We start from the raw sequence: 12,199 nt of genomic DNA on the forward strand, positions 1-12,199 counted from the left end.
GTGCTCAGCAATATTAACAAATAGGAGAATTTGCCGGCATTGCTGTCTTAATCATTTTGGCGGATATTTTTAGTACATGTGATCTTTCCTCTCTGAATCTGCATGAGGCTGAAATGTGCAGTGTTGCAAAATCCTCATGGTGACTTGAGGTCTCATTCAGGAACATAAAAATTTTTTATCTGCAAAGGTCTGGGACAGGACCAGTGCCAAATTCTCTTGCTATATGATCACTGTCTTGATTTCAAAACATCCAGAGAAAAACTCTTGCTTATCCTGCTAGGTTATCTGAAAATAAAAATTATATCTGGTATCTAGTCTGTGGTCAATACAGCATATGAAAGACTTGATAGCAGAGGTGAGGAAAGGCAGTTTTGGGTATTTTTTGAAGCTTTTCCAGGATTAATTAATCTCAGGCATGCTCAAAGCTGTAATTGTTTATATATATTCATAGGTTGCATCTCTGTTCCAGGAGAAAGATAGGTTTGAGTTCTCCAGATCAGCAAACCTGAAACATTAACAGGAACTCTCTGTGTCAGAAAGATCACACAAAATAGAACCAGCTAAGGAATAAATATGAAATATGTAAATGAACTGGAGAAGGGTTGTACTCTGTCTGCTCTTCCAAAAGCAGCAATGTCTGGTCAGGTATGTCAAGACATACAAAGCACAAGCACTTCAGTGTCCTTCATATGAGTTTGTACTACCTTCTCAAGTCCTTGACGTAATGTCAACAGTAAAGTCTAGAACTTGTGTTGCACTATGTAATGGACTTTCACCAAATGAGCATAACCAAATTCTGATAATGGAAAACTTATGTTCTGCCAGAAGAAAACAAAGAAAAGTTGTGAAGTCTTTCACAAGACAGAAAAAAAATAATGAAAAAAGATATGCTTCTGTGCTTCCATGGTTTACTGTGTTCCTTTCCAAACACAGAGTGTATTGCTCCATCAGCTACAGGCCACTGTCTTTGGTATGTGTACAGAGATGTCAATAAGTACAGAGCAATGGCTTCTTTGCAGTCTAGTTCATGATGTAAGTATGCAAAGGAAGCTGAGAATGCAATGGAATAACTACATTTTGCCAGAGGCTTCTATGGAAGCACAGCAGTTCTCAGACATAGAAGAGTATTTGGGACATGTTCAAAAGCTCTGGAAATGTATTCCTCTCCCTCTGCATAGTGGTAGTTGCTTTCTAAAATAATTTGCTGACAATGAAGGTCAGCTGGGACGGAGTAGAGCGCTAGACTAGATGAGACGATTTTGTTAAATGAAAATGGATGTGATGGGGTGGGGAAGAATAGAGAGACTGTCAAACTAAGAACTGCTTTTAATAATGGTGAGTGACTTGAGATGAGAGGCAGTACTAACAGGCCATAGGGTCCAGCGCTGCTGCCAGCTGCACTCCTGTCAATATTTTGCAGTTGCTGAAGACAGACTCTTGCCCCAAACATGGGAAAAAGTTGATACATACAACAAAACAAGACTGTAACATGTACTATTAAACAAGTATAATCCTACCAATTGCATGGCTGAAACATATTAAACAGTTTTCTTTTGGGAAGCAAGTGTGAGTGGTGTCTCGGCAACTCGATGCTGATGCATTAACAGCTGTATTGTTTGAAAATTTAGTGTTGCATGGTAAAAATTTCTGTTCCTGAAGAAAATCAGAATAAAACAAGGAAAAGAAGTTGAATTTGAAAGATGAGATAGCTCAGATTAGCAGTGTTTGCATGCCAGCAATTCGCAGAAGTTTCTGTGATTATGGAATATGATCCTGCATTTTTTGAAAAGCAAAAAACCTACATGTTTACCATAACAACCTTTTAACTACATAGTTCACATGCTAAACAGGTAAGTGGCAACTTGCTCAAGGACCTGCCACACATGGCTTGGCAATGCAATCTTATATATTTGTAAAGATTTTGTGGAAATTGTTTAAAGATACAATTCCCAGCACCTAAGTACAGTTTTTGAGTGAGAAAAAAGGAATGAGACCATTTTCTGTTCTTCCTCTTCAGTAAAAAAATATTTCTCAGGATCACAAAAAATGCAAAGATTTGGTGACCCAGACAGCACTTAGGTTTTTCTGTTTTGCTGTATGAAAGTGAATAGCCAAGTAGCAAGTGCCTGATGTACTGGAGTTGATCAAAATCAACTTCATAAGTGCTTTAGATTAGACTAACTCTCCTGCACAAACCTCACAAGTTAAAGAAATGGAAGTCCCCTAATGGGCAGTTAATTCACTGGAATTATTGCAACCGGTTCTCAGTGAGTGTCTTCAGAGATTTCTGACACGTTCTGAAAACAGAACCAAAATTGTTAGTTGATTTGATGCCTAGGGGCTGCAGTGCAGCGGAGCTGAACAAATATGTGAGAGGGAATAGCCGTTCCCTGAAGCAGAAATAATTTGAGAATTCATCCTGATTTCTGTTTTGGAGAACCCCTGGGATCCCACGCAGGCTCTGCAGGCTGATTGGCATACAGTTTTACAGGGAGGGTGAGAAGGAAGATCTGCTCTTCATGGATTTCACCACCTGCCACCCACACTTACACATAAAAAAATTCTGAAGGAATCCACCAGTCTGTCCTGCTTTCTGCCCCTGGCAGGGTGGCTGCTTGTTAGCCTGGTGAAAGAAAGTAGGCAGGGGAGGGCAGGATAGCAGCTGCTCAGAACACTCCAGGGAGGGCATCCGAGGAAGTGATAGCCTGATACATCCTCCAGGTAAGTTTGTGATGCCGATACATGATGTCTCTCTTCGGTTCAAAGTTCTTTTATTTTTAAGACACCCTTTGCCAGGAACCTGCTGCTCAACAAGTGCTGGGAGCCAAAGGTGACAGAGAGGCAGGCAGACCCATGCCCTCACTGACAAGAATACCAGACGACAGCACCCCAACAAGGAGACCTGCAAAAGGCTGAGACAGTGAGGATAGGCAGCCAAAACCTATGGCCACTGCACTAGCCCCACCAACGAAGCTAGTAGGAGTTCAAGCCAGGGACCTGAGTCAGAAGACCAGGGTCAGCAAGGTGCAAGACCAGGAAGTGCATATCTGCAAGATGGTTCAGGCAAGGACCAAGAAGCAAGAGCCTGAGCTTAAATGCAGCTCCTGAGGCAAGGAAGAAGAGGTGCTCCATGACACATCTCACAGCTCTTTCTCACAACATAGCGGTTTTCAAAGCGGTTTCATAGAATTATAGAATCATTTAGGAGGGAAAAGATCTGAAAGATCAAGTCCAACCATTAATCTAGGACTGCTAAGTCCATCACTAAACCCTGTCCCTAGTTTTTAAACAGCTCCATGGATGGTGATTCCACCACCTCCCTGGGCAGCCTGTTCCAATGCTTGATTGCCCTTTCAGTGAAGAATTTTTTTCCCAATACCCAATCTAAACCTCCCCTGGTGTAACTTGAGGCTGTTTCCTCTTGTCCTACCACTTGCTACCTGGGAGAAAAGACCAACCCCCACCTACCTACAGCCTCCTGTCAGGGAGCTGTAGAAAGCAATAAGTTCCCTCTGAGGCTCCTCCTCTTCTCAAGACTGAAGAACCCCAGTTCCCTCAGCCACTGCTCATACAACTTGTGCTCCAGCCCCTTCCCCAGCCCCGCTGCCCGTCTCTGGACACGCTGCAGCCCCTCAATGTCCCCCTTGCAGTGAGGGGCCCAGACCTGAACACAGGGTTCGAGGGGCGGCCTCAGCAGTGCCCAGGGCAGGGGGACGGTCACTGCCCTGGTCCTGCTGGCCACACTGCTGGGGACACAGGCCAGGGTGCTGCTGGCCGCCTGGGCCCCCTGGGCACACTGCTGGCTCCTGCCCAGCCGGCCGTCACCCAGCACCCCCAGGCCCTTTCCCACCAGGCCCTTTCCAGCCGCTCTGCCCCAGCCTGTAGCGCTGCGTGGGGCTGGTGTGACCCAAGGGCAGGACCCGGCACTGAGCCCTGCTGAACCTCATACAACTGGCCTGGGCCCATCACTCCAGCCTGACCAGGTCCCTCTGCAGAGCCTCCTGCCCTCAGGCAGGTCAGCACTCCCACCCAGCTTGGTGTCATATGTAAACCTACTGAGGGTGCACTGGATGCCCTCATCCAGATCATCAAAGATATTAAACAGGACTGGCCCCAGTACTGAACCCTGGGGGACACCACTTGTTACAGGCCACCAGCTGGATGTAACTCCATTTACTGCCACCCTTTGGGCTCGGCTGTCCAGCCAGCTTTTTACCCAGTGTATAGTACACCCATCCAAGCCATAAGCAGCCAGTTTCTCCAGGAGAATGCTGTAGGAGATGGTGTCAAAGACTTTACTAAGGTCCAGGTAGACAACACCCACAGCCTTTCCCTCATCCACTAGGCAGGTCATCTTGTCATAGAAGGAGATCAGGTCTGTCAAGCAGGACCTGCCTGTCATAACCCCCTGCTGGCTGGACCTGATCCCCTGGTTGTCCTGCACATGCTGCATGATGGCACTCAGGATGATCTGCTCCATAATTTTCCTTGGCACTGAGGTCAGGCTGACAGGCCTGTAGTTCCCCACATCCTCCTTCCTGCCCTTCTTGTAGATGGGCATCACACTGGATAACCTCCAGTTAACTGGGATCTCCCCAGTGTGCCAAGACTCTTGATAAATGATGGAGAGTGGTATGGCGAGTTCCTCCACCAGCTCCCTCAGCACACTTGGGTGGATCCCATCCTGCTCCATAGACCTGTGGACATCTAATTAGAGCAGCAGGTGACTAACTGTTTCCTCCTGGACTGTGGTGAGTTCTTTCTGCTCCTCCTCATACTCGCCTTCCAGCTCAGGGGGCTGAGTATCCAGAGAACAAATGGTCTTACTATTAACGACTGAGGCAAAGAAAACATTAAGTACCTCAGCCTTTTCCTCATCCTTTGTGACAATGTTCCCTGCTGCATCCAGTAAAGGATGGAGATTCTCCTTGGACCTCCTTTTGCTTCTAATATATTTGTAAAAACATGGCAATGGCCAGTCTGAGCTATAACTGGACTTTCACCTCTCTAATCTTTACCCTGCATAACCTGACAACTTCCTTAGTCCCCCAGAGCTGCCTGCCCCTTCTTCCAAAGGTGGGAAACTCTCCTTTTCCCCCTGAGGTCCAGCCAAAGCTCTCTGTTCAGCCAGGCCAGTCTTCTCCCCCACTGGCTCATCTTTTGGCACATGGGGACAGCCTGCTCCTGCACCTTAAGACTGCCTTCTTGAGCAGTGTCCAGCCTTCCTGGACCCTTGGCCCTTCAGGGCTGTCTGCCAAGGGGCTCTGTCAACCAGGCTCCTAAACAGGCCAAAATCAGCCCTCCAGAAGTCCAAGGTAATGGTACTGCTGACCCCTCCCTTTACTTCTCTGGGAATAAAAACTCTGTCACCTCGTGATCGCTGTGCCCAAGATCTCCTCCAACCACCACATCACCCAGCAGTCCTTCCCTGTTTGTAAACACCAGGCCCAGTGGGGCATCTCCCCTGGCTGGGCACTGACCAGCTGTGTCGGGAAGCTGTCTTCCACACACTCCAGAGACCTCCTGGACTGTTTTCTCTCCACTGTGTTGCATTTCCAGCAGACATCCAGTAGGCTGAAGTTTCTCCTGAGAACAAGGCTAGCGACCTTGAGACTTCCCCAGCTGCTTGCAGAATGTTTCATCTGCCTTTATCCTGGTTGGGTGGTCTGTAACAGACTCCCACCAGGATATCTGCGCTGCTGGTCCTCCCTCTGATTCTTACCCATAAACATGCAACCCTGTTGTCACCATCATTCGGCTCCTGGCAGTCAGAAAAACACCTGACATACAAGAGCTACCCCACCATCTCTCCTTCCTTGCCTATCCCTTCCAACGAGTTTGTAACCACCCATTGCAACACCCCAGTCATGAAACTTATCCCACTGTGTTTCCATGATGGCAATTAATTTCATCCAAGGTTGCATGGACGCATTGTGGCAAAGTCAACCCTCAACACAGGCAGCTAAACCCTGAGGAGCAGGACAGCATGACTGCAGAGTCTCCCCTTCTCACTTAGGGTCCTGCTATGCTGCAGCATTTTTAAGACCTTCCTCTCACTTCACTTAATTTTTAAATTTGAACAGCTCCATCCTCATGGTAGTATGATATTTCATGGATTCTCTGTTAATACTCATCTTTCAAGCCATTGCACTGCAGATTATGGACCTGGAAAACATACTGCAAATAGCAACGTATCAGGCATGCTAATAAACTTGGTTTCCTTCAAACGCCATTTGCCAGTAAGCAGAATTAACATGTATTATGAAATTATATTCTTCTGCCTTGCTCCCCTCCACAGGAGGTTGCAACTGCAGCTAGTATTAGAAATGGAAAACTCTTAGCCTTGTCTTAGCTGACTGCCTTGCTTGCAGAACATGCCAACAGAGATCTGTGATTCCCTGCTCCCATTCCTGCTGAGTCTGCTCTCCAGTTCCACAAATGAAAGTGGCAGCCACACAGCCTCCTCTGAACCCTTCATTCCAAACTTTCTTCTAGCATTACTTCTTCTAGCAAACCAAGTGGCAGAAAAGGATGTGACAGAGCAGCTGCAGTAATGAGTATGGAGGCTTTGTGTGGGCGTGTGAAAGAGGCAAGCCTTTGCTCAGCCTTGACCCTAATACTGTGCTGTTGTGCTACCTCTGTTACTATGTGAGTCTGAGATGCCCACATTGGCAGATATGTGCAATGTTGTGAGAACCGAGTGTGAAATGCTGTGAAGTGTTCAGAGGGAGCATGTTATAAATGGGGAAAATATCACTTAAGTTACGGGGGCAAGGACTGCTTATACTCACATGAGCTTGACAGTTCCTAGAACAAATTCTTATCCTTCAGTTTCCTCTCTCCTCTTCTCCCCTTTTGACCTGTAGTAGTACCAAAATCACCAAGAACCTAGTAAGGTCAGATTCTGGGGGCATACTACACTGACAGCTCTGTATTTGTGAGAGTGAAATCAGGTTTGATTTGAATTGGTCAGGAAAAAAATGTTCCTCTTCTTTTACTGTGTAAACATGCCACCTATTATTATTTGATGTTGACTATTTTCAGCTTTGGGTGCTGTTACAAACTAAGGCTGGTTTCTGAAAGACCTGTCTAAATGCTTTCTTCCTATAAATCCACCCAGGAGCAGATGCAACCCTCGTGTTAGGGAGCCAGCCCTTGTCCTGTCTCATTTTGTGGCAAACGACAGGCATGAGACTGCAAACAGGGCTGCAGATGGCAAGCCAACCTCTTCTTTGATGAGCACTGCTAATCCAGTTGAGTGCCCCTTTTCTGGACAATGGGATGAGAGGGCTGGGAAGCTTGGGGTCTAATGAAGAGAGATAGCTAAGCACCCTCACAGTGTTTCTTTGCTCCCTTATTCCATCCGCAAGCTGTTGTTTTGAGCTCAGAGCTGGATAAAGGTAGAGAGAAGGCTAATGCTAGAGCCCTGGAGGCAAGTGCTATGCTTCTCGAACACCCTGAATCAGGGTTGGGCCCCAGACTGGCAGTTTGCCTTATCCATTCAAAACAAACCTCGCTTATTGCAAATATTGCAAAATTTGTGCAGCCTTTATACACCCATGTGGTTTCTGGTATCTGTGCAAAGAACTGTTGTTTGTACTCTGAATGGCTTTATACTCTCCAGGTGTTTTTTTAACTGGGTATGCATCTACTCCTGCCCTATGCATGCCAGCAGTTGCAGAGGGAAGCTGTGGCAGATGGGCTAGATACTGTGCAGAGTGCAACTGCTGCTCTCCAGTGTCTCTTCCTGGAATCTGGGTGTGTTGTGTCTCTGAAGATATCTCATCAAGGAGTTCTCACCTCCTTTCCTCATTCCCTCTGGTTTAGGTTTTGCACAAGGTTTTATAGAAGTGAATTTTGCCTGCTAGTATTACAAAGCTGATGCTATGGTCTGTGTATAACAAAGCCTCCTGTTCATATTAATTGTGTATCTGGAAACTTCTGTAATGTGTGCTGCGATTCTTTTTAAATATATAGATGCTCAGAAAAATGGCTCAGAGGTTTTGGATTTGGAAATCCCTTTACAATGCTTATAGTCATCTATTTTTTACCTCATTAGGGGAAAAGCAACATTTAGGAGCTTACCACACTCTGTTTTCTGTAGCAGAGGAGAGGGAATATAAGGTGGTTTCATTTGCACACTAAATAATAATAGATTTTTTATTTTTGTTTTTTAAATACACAAGGTCAAGTGTTGTCTCCCTGGTAGTGAGTTGGCTGCTTCAGTCATTTACCAGTGAAAGGATAAGTATGTGTTCTTGTAAGTCTGGTGTGTTGGTATTAGCAAGAAATCAAAACAGATAAATGTGCTTTCTGACCCAGGGAGGTTTTAAGTTCCTCTGACCCTGGTATCAAAAGAATTTTTTTCCTAAGGCTGGAAAAAGCTTTCTGTAAGGAGCTCACAGTTTAAAAGCACTGAAGCTGAACTCCTCAGACACAGCTGCTCTTCACAGGGTATTTTGTTTCAGTCTTGCCTCCAGTACAGTTCGAGTTTCATGGTGATTTTCGACAAGCCCTTACAAACAGCTGCTGCATTTTAATGGAAAAGACTCCTGGTTTCTGACATGGCCTATCTTTCCCTCTGAGCTACTGACAGAACAGCTAATTTAAAAAAAAAACCAACCAACCAAAAACCCACACACATGGTGTTTCATCATGATCTCATTTTCAGAATATGATTTTTGGGACCAGTCTGAGCTAATTGAGCTTCCCTCTTATGACACTGGGATTGACAGTATTTATAGCAACCTAATTTAAGTTTTCACTTCCCCAAATGGATATGTTGTTAATATTAAGTTTAAAGAAGTACTTGGATCTCCCAGCAGGCTCAGTTTTCTGGTCTAGAAGGCTATTGCAGGTGGTATTTAGCCAGCTGCTGGAAGACAGCCTTGTGCTGCCCACAGTTCAGTTGGTGAACTGGCAGTAGTGTTTGCTTTTCTCCTTTACTAATCAATTTGCTTATGTTTAACTGCTCTGATCTTCAGTCTGTTGGCAGAAATTAATATGTGCTATAGGTCTATGGATTTGTGAAGTTCAAAAGCAATTTTTAGTTGTTATAATATTTAAATGACAGGTTTCTTCTCTTGGGAGCTGTGAGCAGCAGGGCAAGTTTTTGCACCTCATGATTATAAGCATCCCCTCACTACCCATCTCCACCTACCTTCTCCCGTAACCTCTTTAAAAATTATTTTTCTTTGATATACATGCTGATTTGAGATATCATGCTTGTGCTCTCATCTTTTTGATTGTAGCCAACACTTGCCAGTAGGTAAAAGAAAAGCTGAAGTGATACTTGGTCAACAGGATTCCCTGTCAATGATTGAAGACAGTTCAGAAGCTGGTCACAGTGTCATCATCTGCATCTTGTTAATGAGTCTCTTCATTAGCTCATGCCACACCATGCCTTTTCAACGACTGGTTACCTTCTAGCTGCAAGCGTAGTTTCAGAAAAATAAGTCCTGTTGATGCTGGATGATCTTAGTCATAAAGCAGGAAATTTTCACAGACTCTTCACAAAGTTATAAAAGAACTTTTGAGGTGGGAAAACAAAAAAATTCCAGATTGTTCAGTATTTTGGGTGAAAAGAGACAGGTTTTTATTAAATAATAAAAAAAATTCTTTACAGCTGTTCAGTGTTATCTGTCCTAAAACAGCAGTCATGCTCTTTTATTCCATTTTCTCGAGTGCTTTTACATTCTTAAAGGAGAGTGAAGTGGCCATTGTCAATGATTCAACGGTAGTCGCCAAACTCTTGATCCTCTTTAGAAATTTTCCTTTAACTATCCAGTCAAGTGGTCCTTAATTCTGATTCTGTGGCTTATGGGAGAAATAATGCTGAGTGCTGCAGCTGAAACAAAACTTCTGGGTTTTGGCTAGGATTCATGCCATGAGGTGGCTTACCTGTGTGGAAGCTGTATTTGTTAGGCATCTCCAGCGCCAGCAGATGCAGTGCTTGGCACAGGTAACCACCAAAGTCTCACATCTGTAGAGAGCTTCCACGTCTTCCTGTGAAGATGCAGTCCAGGCCAGAAACAGGGTAACAAAACCCAGTTATATACTTAACTTGTCCCTGCCATATTTCCAGTTGCTGTTGGACAGACATGTCCGTATGCATGTATGCATTCACATGCAGTACTCTTGCAGAGTCCTGAACCTTGTCTTTTTTAGTGACTGCAGTAAGCCTAAGCCAAAGGTATTAGTTGCATCAGCCTCTGGCCGGGACTGCAAAGCAGCAAGACAACATTGCATAGGGCTGAAAGCCTCTTTCTTTTTTACTGCTCTGTGCTAAGGATGGACAGAGCCAGTGTGAGTGTGTAAGGCTCACTTCTGCACAGACACCCTCCACTATTGAGTGGTCCTGGAAAAATACGAAGTCTATTTTATGCTAGAAGAAAATCCACAAAGGAATTTACTTCCAGTGTAGCAAGGAATCAATTATTATTCTAGTGTAATCATGGTCAGAAATACCATTGCCTAGACAAGTTTAGACTTGGGTAGTTATTTGCTCAGGAAGATACAACATCATTCAGTAATGATGATATCTTTTAAAACTGTGATTTTAGAACCTTCTCAAGAAATGTAGTTTCTCTGACCTACAGTTCTCGAGGTGCAATTCTGGAAGTGCAGTGCTAAGATGAACCTGCTCTAGTTCTGCCCTCTTCCTGTTCCCTCCCTCCCTCTCACAAAGGTCACACACCTGAAAGCACTCAGCTACCTTTTCCTTCTTTGTCTTACATAGGAAGCACAAAAGAAAAGGAAGACCTGTGTAAAGCTCTTGGTCCACGTCTCTTCTGAAGCAGACTGTTTAGGAACTCAACACTGCTTTTCACCCTAAATGGGATTTCCCTAAATGTAAGTGAAGTTTTTGTGTGAGTTCATAAAATTTTCAAAGAAATCTGTCTGTGATACCGCATTCCCTGTTGGTATCAGACGCTAAGGAGCTTAGGTGGAGTATCTTTGGATATACGCAGTGCTTGCTAAGGCTGCCTTTGCCAATTATGTATTAGGGAACGAGAGGCCACAGGAGAAATAAGTGCAGTTGTTCCCTGTTACGTTTGCCCCACCGCATCCTCACTTTAATTCTTGCTTGTAGTCAGCATTGTATCTTACTCTCCAGCTGCCAAGGAAATGCTTCATATGAGAAGAAGTAGAGGGCTGCTGTCTACAGACGAGACTGCAGTTAAGATTTATTTTGCAATATGATACTTAAACTTATTTTGCAACATGATACTTAACATTCTTACTTAATATGTACTTAATATTAAATTCAATTTTTCCTTTTAGTATTAGCTTCAAGAAAACAGTTGTGCAGCAACTGCAGTAGATTTGATTATATCATTTTGGCTTTCAAACACATGTTTGAGAGAAACTCCATTTCTCTGTCAGAGAATACAGTAATTAAGGCAGAACTATTTCTTTTCATTTTATTGCTAAGGTCTTGGTTTTTCTTTCCATTTTCTGTTACTGTCCGGTCAGCCATTTACCTCCATGATTCATTGAAGTGACTGGAAGGACAGCCAATCTTTGTTCTTTCTGCAACTAATTTGGTTAGTAGACAACAGAAACCTTCCATTTCAAGAGGTTGTGCAGGAGGACACATTTTCTTTATGTGCTCTTGTGCTAAGAAACCCTTTGTCCTACATTGCTAGATTTGCTTTGGAAAAGAAAAAAATGCAATATCCTCCCTAGCCTTTTCTGTTTTCTTCACTAAATCTCTACTGAAATTTGAAAGATTCAGAAAAACTCCTTGAGCTGGATAGAGGGTCTCAACTAAAAATCAACTTAAATGAGAGAATGGGGACAGTATCTGCAGCAACAGCAGCAGATGATTCAAATACAGTTAAAATTCAGTAGTTTGAAGGGTGCAGTCAAAGATGTACTTGGCGGATCAAATTAGACAATGTGTTTTTGTTTACATTGCAGGCAGCAGTTTCATTTATTCACAGAATACATAAAAAGACTACTTTAAAAGGACAAGATTTTCAAAATTTAGGAGCGTATGCTGTTGTTTAGGGATGCAAACTACTATCCAAGTATTACAATATGTGAGGCATCAGGAAATTTGATAGAAGCTAATCCATTCTCCAAGCTCTAAAATTAAGCTGGTTATTTATGTACTGTCACATATATTTAGGGGCTATATGTAGACCATTTTAAGGCCAACATGAAGAAATCAGTATTTCTGCACAAACTTGTTCAC

This window comes from Falco biarmicus, chromosome Z, assembly GCF_023638135.1.
Source record: "Falco biarmicus isolate bFalBia1 chromosome Z, bFalBia1.pri, whole genome shotgun sequence".
NCBI lineage: Eukaryota > Metazoa > Chordata > Aves > Falconiformes > Falconidae > Falco > Falco biarmicus.